Source organism: Silene latifolia, chromosome 4, assembly GCF_048544455.1.
Source record: "Silene latifolia isolate original U9 population chromosome 4, ASM4854445v1, whole genome shotgun sequence".
NCBI lineage: Eukaryota > Viridiplantae > Streptophyta > Magnoliopsida > Caryophyllales > Caryophyllaceae > Silene > Silene latifolia.
In genome coordinates, this window is record NC_133529.1 from 54,086,896 (window position 1) to 54,102,636 (window position 15,741).

A 15,741-nucleotide genomic window follows, 5' to 3' on the forward strand; every position below is an offset into this window, starting at 1 on the left:
AAGCTTGGGTTGCCTCCCAAGAAGCGCTGGTTTAACGTCCCGCACGACGTAAGAAGCTATTTGAGTCAAGTTTTGTTCTTGAGCTTGCCACCAACCAAGCTCCATTGCATAGCTATCTTTGCATTTCTCAACCATTTGAAATTCTTCAAATAAAATTTCCCTTTCTTCTTTCTGGCACTCTTAGCAATAGTGCCCTTAGCATCGTCACCTACAAAACAAACAACACCCATATCGTCCTCCAACGGATCCATTAGTAAGGATTCAAGCGTAGTAGAGGCATAAGAAGAGTCCACAGTGATAAGTAAATAACAAGACTCTTGTAACATTGGGCTTCTAATGGTGTTGTTTTTGCTAAAGGAAACCCGGTCATCACCTACTTCCAACGTCAACCTCCCATTTTTCACATCAATTAACGCACCCGCGGTGCGTAAAAATGGCCTACCCAATATAATTGGGGTTTGTGAATCCTCGGCCATGTCAAGTATGAGGAAGTCAACGGGTATGAAAAACTTGCCAACTTTGACGGGAACATCTTCTAAGACACCTAGGGGTCGCTTTAAAGAACGGTCCGCCATTTGCAAAGTAATACTTGTGCATTTTAAAGCACCCATGTTAAGTTTTTCACAAAGGGAATAGGGCATGACACTTACACTAGCACCTAGGTCGCAAAGGGCCTTATCAATGGTATATTTGCCTATAGTGCAAGGAATAGAATAGCTACCGGGGTCCTTAAGTTTCGGGGGAGACTTGTTTTGTAAGAGTGCACTACACTCTTCGGTGAAAGCAATGGTCTCAACCTCATTGAAGGATCGCTTCTTTGAGAGGATTTCCTTCATAAACTTTGCATAAGAAGGGACTTGGGTAATCAATTCCATAAACGGGATGGTGACTTGCAAATTCTTACAAACTTCCAAAAATTTAGCAAACTTACCTTCCTCCTTGTGCTTTGCTAGAAGATGGGGAAATGGTACTCGAACAACTTCTTTGGGAGGAGCATCCTCCACATCTTTCTCATTCTCATTGGGAATACTCACCTTTGTTGGAACGGCATCACTCTCCTTAGCATTAGGAGAGACTTCTTCAACAATTACCTCATCACTTTCTTTGGGCATATGAGACTCAACATTCTTGGCATCAAGCTTGCTCTTCCTCTTTAGCAACAACAATCGATGAGGAAATGGCACACGATCTTTAACAATAGGCTCTTCACTAGCCTTCTTTTTGTCATTTCCCCCAAGCTTAGCCTTTTTAACAACCACCTCTTCATCCAAAGTCATGGATGGCCCATCATAGCTTGAACCACTTCTCAAGGAAATAGAATTAACGGTTTCATGTGGTTGCTCACCTTGGGGAGGTAGTTGACCATTCTTCCTTTGAGAGCTAGAAGCGGCTAATTGAGCCACTTGTTGTTCCAACATCTTGACCGCGGCACTATGAGCTTGATCATTCTTTTGAATTTGAGCCAATAGTTCCCTTTGCATTTGGATTATCATGCCCTCGAGCTTACCAACTCCTTGATTGTTTTGTTGGCCATTTTGTGGTGGATTTTGTTGGAAATTGTTTTGTGGGGGCCTTTGTTGATTTTGATAACCCGGTGGAGGGATATACTTTTGTTGTTGAGGAACATAGGCATTTTGTTGTGGTGGGGGTTGTGGATTAAGCACATTGTTGCTATTGTAAGACAAGTTCGGGTGAAATTTTGTATTCGGGTTATAAGTGTTGGAAAATGTACCCGGTGGATATGAACTTTGTCTAAAAGCTTGAAAAGCATTTACCTCTTCAATGGGGGCTCGGCAATGAGCGGCATAATGACCCGCACCTCCACATCCATCACAAACGATGATTTGGCTTGTTGAAGATACAACATTGAGTTGTTGGATGGAATCTTTAGCATCTCTTTCCGCCAATTGTTGTTGAAGCAAGGCAATTTGAGCTAGCAAAACAAAGTTATTGGAGGATTCTTCTTTACCTTTAGGTGGCAGAACTCGGGAATTGACATATTGGGCATCATGGACCGCCATAGATTCGATCGTGGCATGAGCAAGATCGGTGTCAATTTGATCAAACCGCCCATTGTTGGCGGAATCAAGAATCCTTCGGGACTCGGCACAACATCCATTGTAGAATGTTATTGCTAGAAACCAATCATCTAGCCCATGATGTGGGCATTGCCTTTGAAGCTCTTTGTACCTCTCCCAAGCTTCATATAAGCTCTCAAGAGCTTGTTGACGGAATCCGGTGATTTGACTCCTCAAAGTTTGAGTTTTCTCCGGTGGAAAAAACTTTTGATAGAAAGCAAGAGCTAATGTCTCCCAATTGGTGATTCCCATGGCGGTGCGGTCAAGGCTATTGATCCAAAGCTTGGCCTTGTCCTTCAAAGAGAAAGGGAAAAGTATTTCCCTTATTTGGGCTTGGGTGACACCCGTTTGGCGAATCATGGAGCAATAGTCACAAAAGTTTTGCACATGCAAATTGGGATCCTCCAAAGGACTTCCTCCAAATTGCTTCCTCTCCACAAGGCTAATGAAAGCCGGTTTGATCTCGAATTCCGGCGCGGTGATTTGAGTGGTTGTGATTCCGGCCGGGAGCATGGCCGCGGTGGGCTTTGAGTGATCGGAAAGTTTCACCATCTTTTTGGTAGTAGATGGTGATGGTGGTGGAGATGATGAACTTGAAACCTCCTCCTCTTCAAGGGCCTCTAGATCGTCTAAGTAAGACTTTCTAGCACTTTCAACTTGGACGGGAGAAGTGGCTTCTTTAACTTCTTTCCAAAAACGTCGTCTTCTCCTAAAGGTTTTCTCGGGTTCGGAATCCGGTGAAAGCAATTCTCCACTACGAGAGGACCTGGGCATAAGACAACAATTTCTAGGAAAATGATAAGTAACGGTCTCAAGGAACAAGTGTTCCTCAAGACAAAATAAAACAAGATAAAAATCGACAATTCAAAAAGCAATAAAACCGTTTCCCCGGCAACGGCGCCAAAATTTGATAGGCTTATCGCGTACCTATGCAAAAATAAATTCCCTAAACAACAAGTTAATGTAGCAATAGGGGTCGAACACAAGGAAACGGGAATTACTTCGTGAATTGCTATGGGTAGATTTTTATCAAGGTCGATTACGATTTGGGTTGGTTTGATTGTTTGATGATTAAAAACAATAATGATGTAAATTATATAATAAAAGAAAGTCTAAGGGGTTCGGGTCACACATGCAAAGGTAAACATATAATCATGATAAACTTAGTACTACTAACATTGTCAATTGCTTAGGCTCAAAGATACCCATCTTACGATATTAGCATCAACCATAGACCGGGTCCTAGAGAAACTCTCGTCATTGACTAGGTCGTCCTACTATGCATGCTTAGTCTAATTCAATTCCGTGCCTCTCGACTTATAGAACGAATAAACGAACTTAATCAATTGAATAGGGCCCTAAACAAAGATTAAACATTGTGGCACAAGCATGTGATAGAAGCAATATGAACAATATTATTATTAACTTATTTTATCATGTTACATATTTGATTATTGCATGGCTCCCCTAGCCCTTAGACCAAGAGAATTAGCTACTCATGCTAAAATGTAAATTGCAAACTAAATTATAAGAAATGCTAAACATGGTTGTATGATTTATATGGATTTGATAATATAACATGTAAAAGGAATAATGCTAATGTAAAATGAAGTACTTAAAACTATGTGGTAACTAAATTAGTAATGTAAATTGCAAACTAGAAATAAGAATACCTTAATAGAGAATAACTTGTATAGAAGAACAAATTGTAACCAAATGCTTGAATGTATAAAATAACCAAATGTTTAAGAACCAAATGCTTAACAATATTGAAAACTAAATATGAAAACTAATGAGAGAATTATAAAGCTTGAGGCTATTCTAGGATGGAAATGGGACGTGAAATTGGATGCCCAAAGCTTCGGAATACCTCTCCTATTTATAGGAGAGGAAAGCAAAACGTAAGCATTGAAGATGACTATGGCCCCGATCGGGGTTGCATGGCCCCGATCGGGGTCGTGTGTCTCCGTGTTATTTCTCTTAATTCCTCTCTTAATTGCAAATGGTATCCAATGTTGGTGATTAATTGTGCGATTAATCACCCGGTTAAGACCTTAATTCTTGGCATCCTAGGTAGCTTGGAATCCTATCTTTTCCACCTTGACTTGGACTTTGAAGTTGGGCTTGACTTTGATTGTTGGCAACATTTGCAATTCTCACTTCAATCCAACAAATCTTCATGCAAACACCCATCCAAACACTCCCATGCTAGTCCAATGTTAGGCCTTGTTTAGCTTAGTGAACTTGGTGAATAAAATGGTAGGAAAAAGCCTCTAAATGCTTAGATTCCTACAAAACCGTAACAAACACAACAATACACCTAGAACACAAGATTAGCTCAAATATATACTAATTAAAGTATGACGAACAATAGAAACCGAGCTAAAATGAGGGGTACAAGTATATAAAATATGCACTTATCAATGGGATGATTGTTGATGTGTTGTGGTTGATTGAATAATATAGTAATTGTAATTGTATTGTGACGGTTGTGATTGTGATTGCTGTCTGTGGTTCTCGAGGCGTGTCCTCGGCTGAGTGGGGTCACTTGCGGGAGTGGCTTCACGCCCTAGTTTCGCCCTTCGTGGAACCCGCCACGGAAGGGGATGTGCACATTAATGGACAGGGTTATCGCTCATTATGAGGAGCGGGGATTTGGTGGGTACGGCTGCGGTCCCCCATCGGTAATGGGTCCGGTGGACGATCGGTGATTGAGATTGTTGGAATTGGAGTGGTTGTGTGTGTGTGACGGTTAAGCTGTCTGTTTATCTTATTGTTGATATATATATTGAGTTGTGTGATTAGTACTGACCCCGTTTAAATGTTTTAAAAACTGTGGTGATCCATTCGGGGGTGGTGAGCAGTTATTGAGCAGGTATGATATGATGCGTATGGGATAGCTGGGATGAGTCATCACGTGGCAGTTAGAAGTCTTCCGCTGTGTCAGACGATGTTTTATAGCTTTGATAGTTTTAGCAGTAGACCGCCTGAGGATCTTGTATTTCTTTTCATCAGTTTGGTATTGCTATGTAATCACTTTAAACTTTATTTACTTTTAAAGTTGTTTCGTTATTGTCTTATGAATATCATGCCTCGGGTAACCGAGATGGTGGCATCCTTATACCTGAGTGGTCCTGGTAAGGCACTTGGAGTATGGGGGTGTTACAAATGGTATCAGAGCGACGATCCTGAAACCTGTAACCAATGAATCCAATGAATATAGGGAGTCAATTAAAATGAACCTGGGGTAAAGGTTGTAGGAGCTAATGCAAAGACTTGGGAGACGTCCTAAAGTCGCGAACTCGCCCTACAATTTTGAACCGGTCACTATGGGATATGAGTCGGGATCGCTATGTGTTTACCTTGTGTATTGTGTACCTATGTAGTGATGTGTGGCATGAATCAGTGGATGTATGTATGTTGAGAATGGGGAATGTGTAGAAAAGATGGTGATGATGTGATTTCGTATGTTGTTGATTGAAAGCATGTTGCATGACAGTTGGTTTACAATGTTGGTTAGAATTGTTAGAAAAGTGTACGAGAATGATAGTAATGTGGAAAAAAAAAAGGAAGTAGTTCATATGTGATGTGATTATACATAATTTTGTTTGTGTAATTTTATATAATGATTTCTTATACATGTCTACTATTGTTCCTATGTATATGTTGTATGAAGAATGTGGTGGAAATGGATGAATTGATTGGAAAAGATGGAGTGGCAATTGCATGAGAATATGAATTTTATGATTATGAACATGTCTAGGTGACGAAGTGCATTTGTAATATTGTTGTATTAGTAACATGGAAATAGGATTTGTAATGTATGAGTATGTTTTGTTTACGAAAAGTGATAGAATAAAAGCATGTGGGTAAGTCATGATTGGCAAGTTAAATGAATTATGTGCATGATGAATGTTGTTGCTTTGCTTTCGAAAATAGTAACATGTGATTGGGACTGCTGGTTTTATGAGTATTGGGTTGTTTTGCTTACCTTGTTGTCGTTTAAGGTTTTTGGAAGTAAAATCAAGTAGTTGTGTTTTTCGATTATAAAGAGGTCGTCTTTAAACTGTTATAACTTAAGATGTATAAATGATTTTAATGTGATTCCAATTGGAGGTGATAGCTTGTTCTTTTACGGTTCTAACGATAGGTCACACGCCCAAAACGACCAAGAAATGAGTGAGTTATGACTGTTTTACGAAAACTGGACAGTGCTGAGAAATGCGTAGGTACTCGATCGAGTAGCCTTGGTACTCGATCGAGTAGGGGGGCACTCGATCGAGTATGTTAGTTACTTGATCGAGTAGCCCTGGTGATTTATTTTACGTGCTTCTGACCTTCACCTACTCGATCGAGTAAGTCCCTTACTCGATCGAGTGGCCTGTACTCGATCTAGTGACCCCTATTTTGGGTCATATGCTTATCTTTTGACTTCGTTGCATAGTATGTTTAATTCAAATGTGTTATTTTGCTTCTTTATGCATTGTTTTACATTTATGTTGGTCTTGATACGTAAGTTACCCAATCTTATGGTGTAGTGAGTGGCACCTGTGGTGAGTAGGAGTTCGGTGGGAGAATATGGGTTATATGTGTTGTGATAGATAGTGGAAAAAGAAAAGGAAGATTGGTATGGTTTATTGAGACATAGAGCATGTTTTGCGAGATGAGATGAGTGATATGTTTGTATGTTGAGTAATGTAAAAGTAAATGAATGTGGGCAAGGGATGATGTGAGTTTATGGAACGTCAGAATAAAAATATTGAAAGTAAGGATGTGGATAGTGGCAGCTTGAGATGTGTAAAGAATTATGGAGGGAGATGGTTAGGAGTCGCGTGGGTTAAGGATACATGTAGTGAAAGTTCGTTTCAAAGGGATTGAGAAGAGTGGTATATAGTGAACTCTATGGAGACATGTCGCGAGGTAGATTTGTACACAGTGAGTGAGTTTGGGAGATTTGGTTTATTAAGAGATGAAACTACTGTGGGATTTCCTTGGGCAATTAACGGTATGAAATGAATTCTGATTTCTAGAGATGTACGAAGGAGATGCAATTGTTTGAACAGTGAACGTTGATTTTATGGATAGATTAGTGGCAAGTGTGAGTGATAGCATAATAAGAGAAGATCCATGGTAAGAAAGGATGAGATGATATCGATATAAATAATGGGATGTGAGTCTTGGAGCAATGAGAAAGCAACCGGAACACTAAAGAGTTAAGAAGAAGTAATAAGGAGTTTTATGGTTAATTGATTTTGTCGAGAGTAAAAGAAAAGAATGAGGGGAGTAAAACTAGGAAAACTGTTGACCGGAGTTATGTGATATAAAAGTAAGGAATCGTCAAGATGTATGATACTATCATGGGGATTTGAGTTAACGGTTACATAGGAGTCTCGGGACAACATGATTATTCATGGGTTTTGAGGAATTAAGGGAGTAAGAAGTTGGTAGAATACCTGCATAATATGAGATTTTGGTGGAGATTTAGATGATGATACAGTTAAGAATGGTATTGGGAAGAATGTTGAAGTAATTTTGTTGATGGATTTGATGTTCGTTATTTGGGATGTTAACCAAAGATAGGAAAGAAATCATGATATTTAGAGATGAGTGTAAGGATTTGATGTCCGGACAGTGGTAGTGTTATGGTTTGTGACTAGTGGTTAAGGTGATGGTATATTAGAAAGGTAGCAATTCTAAAGAGGTTGATTTGGTAGGGACCTGATTGTTGTGTATGATTGTGAGAGGGTATAAGATGTGGTTAGATGAGGCGGATGCTAATAGTTGAATAGTAAAGGTATGGTTATATTTGGCAGGAAGTGATGGTTGTGCGAATGGGGGAATATGTTATGAGGGGCATATGAGTTAAACTCGGGCGACAGGTAACCTTTGTTGAGTGGTAACTTACGTGATCAGGATTGACTAGGTGGATGTGATTACGGGTCTATGATACGTGTAAATGTTTGTGTGAGGTTCTGACCTCACAAGAAGTGGTATGGTGTGATAATTATAAAGTTGTTATATGATTGTTTTGTAATTTATGTTGGGTACGGTATACTAATGGAATGAGGTTCAAAAGGTAATAATGTGATTGATCTGGCATGGATAGTTAAAATTGTATGTGTGGATGATACTTGTTTATTCCGTGAAATGGTAAGGATGATGTTCATGAGATTATTATCTGTTTAATTCATATAACATGTAGCATTGTGATTTAGTAAAGTGGATTTGAGTAAGTTTTTCTTGTCCGAGAAGTTATGTTGAGTTAGTGTTTATGGGACTGTGTAAGTTGTGATGACTATCGATGTGGTTGTGGTGCCTCGAGTGGTGATCCGGGCACGGTACCTAGTGTTGTGATGCGGGTATTTTCGCATTGCGGTGTGGCTGTTGGTGGTGGTATTGTGATGTCGTCACCGGTTGTGGTGGAGTAGGCGGGATGATTATGATTCGAGTTTCGAAAGTACATACCAGTTACACATAAATTGTTGTTTTGTTTAATGTTGCTTCCTGTGAGTTTCAGTTTGTACGGATAGACAGTTGTTTTGTTTATTGATGTTTCTTACCAGTTAAGTTTTGGAATGAGGGTAGAGTATGATATGAAAGAGAGTTGTACATGTTTTCGTTGTTGTCATGGTATAGTGACATTCTGTTGATGGGACACAGTTGTGAGAAGTTGTTCTGATAATTTTGATCTTGTTTTAAGTTGAGGCATCGTAGTCATAGTCATGATCGATATATGCGGGTGGTTCATAATCCTTTGTTGAGACAAAGGTGAGTGTAGGGTGTTGAGTAATTAGTGTCGTGTTAAGTTATGTATGAGTCTTGCGGTAATGAAAGAAAGGAACTTGAGGATCTAGTGTGAGTGTACGTAACAAGTGTGGATCGTGAGTTATGCTTTTGACGATAAGAGTTTTATGTAGTTTATATAGAGAGGTGTGTCATGTTGCGGTAATAGGGAACAAGTGAAGTTTTGGATTAAGTTAAGGATTTTGTGGTATAGGTTAGGTGGTGTGACGAGTGAAGTGAAGTATGAGAGTTGTTTAAGTAAGAGAGCCTTGGATATGTGCATGGCGAGTGTTTAGGTTCTAGGTGGTTATCTTTGACATGCGGTGGTGATGAGGATAATGAAAAGATATATCTAGGATTTATTATTAGTGAGTTACGAGGACGTAACATTTATCTTAAGAGGAGTAGGATGCGATAAAAGAGATTTTGATGGTTGTACATATGGTAGTATATTTGGAAGTAGAGTGTTGGTGTAGCATAAGGTATGGATTTGTATATGTTGTGGTTGATAGTGTTAAAAGGTCATGGACGTGCTTGTAGTAGTTCAATGTTAGGAATGCGAGAATACTTCGATAGTGTTGACAGTTGGATGATGAGGTTATGAGTGTGAGTAAACTTCGAGGACGAAGTTCCTTTTAAGGGTGGTAGAATGTAACATTCCGTTTGATGTTTATGTAGTTGGTTATGTATGGAGTTAGTGTCGGGAGAGTTTATGATGTAGTTGATACGACATCGTGAGCGAGGTGTGGAGGTAGGAATAGTTGGTAGAGTTGGTGTTAAGAGTTCATGGTTTCATGTTCTGTAAGTTGGGGTTTTGTTTTGAGTTCTTAGTAGCTTTGTTGCGTCTTGACCGAGTTAGTATGTTTGTTTTTATGTATGGGTTGAACTTCGGGGACGAAGTTCTTTTTAAGGAGGGAAGACTGTAATACTCCGTATTTATGAGTCTTTGGGTACTCTATCGAGTAGGCCTTACTCTGTCGAGTAAGGGTGAGTTGCGTTTTAAAATAGTTTCTGACCTGTTGGGTACTCGATCGAGTAACTAGGATACTCGATCGAGTAAGGGGCACTCGATCGAGTACCTTAGCTACTCGATCGAGTAGCTCGGTTAGCGGGTGATAATTCGACGGGTTTTGTTAATAACACGGATTAATATATAAATCTTTCCGTCACTTTCATAATACACTTTTACAAACCTAATAACATTAAAAGGGAGATTCAAGTTACGTTCTTCGCATTCATCCGTGTTGTTGACAAATCCCGGAGCTTGAGAGGTCGGATTCCATCGTTCTTTATACCTTTGTGATCCTTGCGTCGAGAGTAAGATCTACATACCAATTTTATAGTATTTCGTCAAGTTTCGTTAAACCCTAATTTTGGGATTGGGGGTTTTGTGTTAGTTTTGTGATTGTTAGTAATTATGTGATTATATGTTAGGAGGAGGATTCGTAGAAAAGGATTTGTGATACAGCTGTTGAGACCGTCTGATTGTGTTGCTGTTCCAGGTAGGATTTCCTACTCAGTATTAGTCCCATAATGGGATGATTGTTGATGTGTTGTGGTTGATTGAATAATATAGTAATTGTAATTGTATTGTGACGGTTGTGATTGTGATTGCTGTCTGTGGTTCTCGAGGCGTGTCCTCGGCTGAGTGTGGTCACTTGCGGGAGTGGCTTCACGCCCTAGTTTCGCCGTTCGTGGAACCCGCCACGGAAGGGGATGTGCACATTAATGGACAGGGTTATCGCTCATTATGAGGAGCGGGGATTTGGTGGGTGCGGCTGCGGTCCCCCATCGGCGTGGTCGGGTCCGTGGACGATCGGTGATTGAGATTGTTGGAATTGGAGTGGTTGTGTGTGTGACGGTTAAGTTGTCTGTTTATCTTATTGTTGATATATATATTGAGTTGTGTGATTAGTACGGACCCGTTTAAATGTTTTAAAAGCGTGGTGATCCATTCGGGGTGGTGAGCGTTATTGAGCAGGTATGATGTGATGCGTATGGGATAGCCGGGATGAGTCATCACGTGGCGGTTAGAAGTCTTCCATTTGTGTCGACGATGTTTTATAGCTTTGATAGTTTTAGCGAAGAGACCGCCCGAGGATCTTGTATTTCTTTTTATCAGTTTGGTATTGCTATGTAATCACTTTAAACTTTATTTACTTTTAAAGTTGTTTCGTTATTGTCTTATGAATATCATGCCTCGGGTAACCGAGATGGTGGCATCCTTATACCTGAGTGGTCCTGGTAAGGCACTTGGAGTATGGGGGTGTTACAGGTGAGTTGGAAAAGGTGGGGACCATTGGATTAGTTAAAGTAAACAAACACATATAAGATATTTGTTAAACAAAGCCCACTTAAGAAGGAGTCAACCAACCACCTCCTATTATCAAGCAACTACCGCCTACTTTACAGGAGCAGACGCAGGAATCCAGGAGCAGAGGCAGGAAAACAATGTGGACTCAACCCTAGCAAGACAACAACTATATAAAGAGAAGCAAGTCACAATTAAAGATCATCTCATTCCACACACGAACACTCTCATACTCGACATCCCGTCTTTAGCAATATCCCGCTAGCAAATTAATCCTTGTATTTCCTTACTTACATAATACCGTCTCGATTATAGTGCCAAATTGGTGGGATTCTGACTCCCCCCGCGGTTGTTCCCACATCGGGTTTTCCTCGTCACCAAAATTCCTCGTGTCACTCTCTTATTTTGTTGCATTTTCGCTCATCTTTATCGTCGTATTTTATTTCGTTCATAGGCCATAGATCGATCGCTTTAACCCACAAATTAAATCAATAACTCGGTAATTTTTTACCAAAACAATATGTAATGTTGAATCTATCTTACTAAATCCTTATGTTAGCTGACCTCATTTATTCACGGGTATCACTTAAGCGCGTCTCTTTTTCATTTTAAAAGTTCATATTAGCCGACCCCAATTATTGCGATTAGAACTTTGTTGTCCTCAATTAACCCTTAAAGTGAGCAACGTTCATATAATATCCTGTTAGTCATAAATCAATTGCTACATACATACATGTTCCTATCAAGCAATCAGCTATTAATCTATTATTACGTAGTAAATGATTGCATCTAAAACTCGTTATCTTGATGATGAAAACTTAAACTTGGTGACATAATTAAGTCAATTTTTTATTAACCCTTGCTACAATCAACTTGCACATTGTCTTTTCGTTTTACGCCGCTTAAATCTTTTGTTTGGTCAAGTTTTAGATTTGTGATTAAACAAACTATGGATTGATGGTATGAATTTGTTCCACTCAATATTGTTGAACTACTATTTTTTTTGAGGGCTGTTGAATTACTATTGTCATACCCACATTTAATATTTATATTATCTAATATTTGTATTTTTTGTGATCAATATAATATTTGTATGTTAAAATGCAAAATGATAGTGTCACTATTCCAACATCTCTTATTCTCTTGATATATCAGCTTCTTTACTTTAATCCTAGTATTATGAGCTCGTAAAGCCGGACGATGTAATTCTCAACACATTTATCTTAATAACTACTTTATTTGATACGGCATGGTTACACAACGGCTCATAACATTATACTTACATTACAACACTTAATCTGTTTTATCCCAAATCCTTAAAAAAACACAAATTATAAAATAACACCGTCTTATAATATGAACCGGCTTAGATTGATGACGTATATCTAGTAGGGATTAGTAAAGGGCAACGTAGGATTATTTATATGTTGTTTAGGCTTTTGTCTTAAAGTGCTTTGAATGGGAAACCGGATTTGCATTTGTTTTTGTAGACAACTTCTAATCAAACCACATGGGTCATGTTTGATTGAACCATTAATTTAGTACTTTAATTTAATTTTTGTAATTTATTGGTATTATTTTAATTAAATCCTTCTCTTATTGCTTAAAATTTTTTCACTATTTATATCAAAACTTAAGTTCAAGGCAAAGTTTGTTGGATCTTATAATTTAATACTATACAAAAAGGTTATGATAGAGTGAAAATGGGGACAAATGAAATGTATAATTAAATTGCAAAGAACATGCTAGGTTTGGACAACGACAATATAAAGACTAGTTTGTGTCATGTTTTATTCATTATTTTATAATATTTGGTTAGTTGATTAGAGTAGTTGCTATCATTATTTTTTGAAATTTGGGATGGTCACACTTTATGTGTATTTAATTAAGAAAATCATTAACAAAATTAAAAATTTATAGGGGTCGGTTTCATTGAAAACGATTTCTTGTAGAAATCTCTGCAAAGTAAAGTAAATTGCTTTTTTATGACTGGCAAATTATCTGACAGGATAACTTTTCAGTAAATTTTATTTACTTTTTACAACTTGGTGAAATGTAACTATAATCATGAAATATTATAAAAGGTACTTCTATTTAACCATTCAAAAGTTGACTAGTAAAGAACTCTCTTAGACAATACTCAGGCTCTGTTCTTTCTGTCTTATTTTCAGCTCACTTTAATTCAGTTCAGTTTAGTTTTATTCAATCCAGTTCAGTTAAATTCAGTTTTAGCTCAATTCAATTCAATTTAGTTTAGTTTCAACTCCATCCAGTTTAGTTCAGCACCACTAAGTTCAGACCATGTTTTTTTACACTTAATTTCAATTTATTTTAGTCCAGTTTAAGTTCATTAAGTTTAATTCACCTTCATTAAGTTTAGTTCAACTATTTACAACCGAAAATAGCAGGGCCTTATTCTCCTTTTAGATGGAGGTATTCATTTCATAGGTAAAACGTGCCAAGTATTTTGCGCTATTTAAATAGATGGAAATTTTTTTTGGTATTCCCTAAATATTTTTCTTTTGTCGTCATCTATTTTAAATGGGTAATATATAACCCATTTTAATTATAAAATGAATTTTCCATTTTAAATAAGGGGTTGATACAAAGATTACTTAGGGCATTAGCAATAGACAAACCTTCAAGAGGTTTGTTCTCATGGCACATAAGCTAATATACAAACCCATCTACCTACAAACCTCATCCCAACAATAGATAAACCTTTACAAGGTTCATAACGTGACCCACATTATTATTCCTCCCCTCACATTCTCTTTCTACAAACCAGCATACAATCTAGTAACCCTTCTTAACAACAAACCTCAACACCTATGTCTAGCAATAAAAGGTTTGTAGACAAACCTTAAAAATAGAGGACAAGTAATCTTACAAACCCTTGACAAACCTTCTATTGCTAATGCCCTTATAACTATAGTACTCCGTAATATGCTTGTGCCCTTCTCGAAGAAGTTGAGTTTGCTCTTGTTAGCTAGGGAACATGATTGCATTGAACTTATGGTACAAACTATAAGTGTCAAAGCTAATCCGATCTTACATCCCAATTCGATAAGGCTGATCCGAGATCTGAAAATCATTTGAAAAGTGTGACTTGATAGATTCAAATTGACTCGTTCAGAAAGTAACCCGATCGGAAATGACAAGACCGTAAATTGCCTGATTGATCTGAAATGACCTAAAATGACTCATTAAGACAAAATATTGACCCGAAATAACCCAAACAACCTGACCTGGAGTGACCTGACCCCAAAAAATAGACTAACCCGAATAATGACCCGAAAATTAAATCACCCGACCCGAAACTCCTCCCCCTTCTGCCTCAGATATTGCTAACAATATGGCAATCAGATTCACCAAAGATTATTCATCAAGTATAAACAATGTTGAAACTTGTTATGCGAAACTGGCTTGCTAATCAGCTGGGTTATTAGCAACACCCACTTTATTCACCTTAATTCCCTGCTCACTTCTAAGAAAATGATAACTCACATCAATGTGATTAGTTTTTTTTCTTGATGAACTTGATCCTTAGTCAAACAGATTACACCAAGACTCTTACAATATACAATACCTTGATCCTAATGTAGATCCCAAATCATTGATCAATCCCTTTAACCAGATTACCCTTTTATTTGATGTTGTCAACGCTATATACTCAACTTTTGTAGTAGATAACGTTACTATAGGCTGCAGAGTAGCCATCCAACTGACAACATATCAGAGTCTAAATGACAACTGAAAATTCAAGATATATGTTGGATTTTTGGTATGACCAAATACACAATAATAAATATAAAAATCGAAAAAACTAACACGGACACAATATTTACGAGGTTCACCAACTTGGCTACGTCCTCACTATAGTTGCTGATAGTGTCAAATAGTGTTGAGTCAATTAGGTGTTCTTAGTTAAATAAAGTATCTAGAATGAGCGGTCTAATAAGAGATTCATCGATCTTTGGGGTTATGAATGGAGATTGCAATTCTAATGAATTAAGCTTTGCTTGTTGCATTTCCTTGCTATGCTTGTATTTGTCGATGGTAACCAATTTGTGCAAGGCTTGGAGGTTAACTCAAAGTCAACTCAAGTCAACCAAAGTCAACACCGGGTGGTCAACAACGCCAATGTAGGGTCAATCTACCTAAGTTTCGACCAAACTCAAAGGAATGTAATAGCTAGGTCACTTGGAGCCCCAAGCCATGAAGTCAAGCTTGAGGGAGAGTATGATAAAGACAAGCTTCAAAGGACGGAGATCAGACCAAAACCGCATCCTGCGGTCACATAATTAAGGCCCGTCTTTTCCGCAACTTAAAGCCCAAGTTTCGGTTTTACCTAGGAAAAAGTGCATCCCTATAAATAGCCAACATGTTTGAGATTTAGAATCATCTTTGGCTTGTGAACTAATCATATAATAATTAAACTTAATCATTCCTTAATTTATGTCAATGTTTCTTCAATTAGTTGGTTGTAATCAAATTATGGTTGGCTAAATTCTCATTTCTTGGTAGAATTTCCTTCAAAGTTTCCAGCTTTGGTATTGTAAGACTCTT

General features: G+C 38.1%; 1 non-coding gene across 1 annotated transcript; it reads left to right on the forward strand.

Annotated features, from left to right (window-relative positions):
• The first annotated feature begins 2,151 nt into the window (after window positions 1-2,151).
• Window positions 2,152-2,258, forward strand: LOC141654401 (small nucleolar RNA R71). The gene has a single exon (XR_012547962.1). It is a non-coding gene; the product is annotated as a small nucleolar RNA R71 (small nucleolar RNA).
• Window positions 2,259-15,741: the final 13,483 nt, after the last annotated feature.